The sequence below is a fragment of the Chiloscyllium plagiosum genome, chromosome 33 (genome assembly GCF_004010195.1).
Source record: "Chiloscyllium plagiosum isolate BGI_BamShark_2017 chromosome 33, ASM401019v2, whole genome shotgun sequence".
Taxonomy (NCBI): Eukaryota; Metazoa; Chordata; class Chondrichthyes; order Orectolobiformes; family Hemiscylliidae; genus Chiloscyllium; species Chiloscyllium plagiosum.
Genome location: NC_057742.1, coordinates 8,755,688 through 8,756,297, shown reverse-complemented (window position 1 = coordinate 8,756,297; position 610 = coordinate 8,755,688).

Below are 610 nucleotides of genomic sequence, written 5' to 3'. Positions count from 1 at the left end.
GTCTGTGTGGGTTTCCTCCTGCAGGCCAGGTGAATTGGCCATGCTAAATTGCCTATAGTGTTAAGTGCATTAGTCAGAGGGGAAATGGGTCTGGGTGGGTTACTCTTTGGAGGGTCAGTGTGGATTGGTTGGGCCAAAGGGCCTGTTTCCACACTGGAGGAATCTAATCTTTCTTAGTGCTAAAGGGACTACCCAATATCCTCAGATCAGTCACCCTAGTTCTGGAATCCACTGCTATAAGCCACATCCTTTCTGCATTTATCCCATCTTGTTCTGTGAGAAGTTTATAGGTTCTATGAGATTGTCCCTTTTTCCTCTGAATGGCATGAATACAGTCCCAATCCATCCAATCACTCTTCATACATCAGAAATCAGTCCTAATTAAGTATTAAATATTCACACGTCCTGCATGACATCATTTCTGGGTTTCTACAATGCAACACCCTCACTTATTTCCTGCCAACGTTAGGGTTCAGAATGCAGGCAAAGATGCACCACTAGTCCATGGTCTCTGACCTGAGGAATGAAACAAACACAGACAATTCTGGAGAAACTCAACAGGTCTGGCAGCATCTGTAGAGAGAGAAGCAGAGTTAATGTTTTGAGTCCA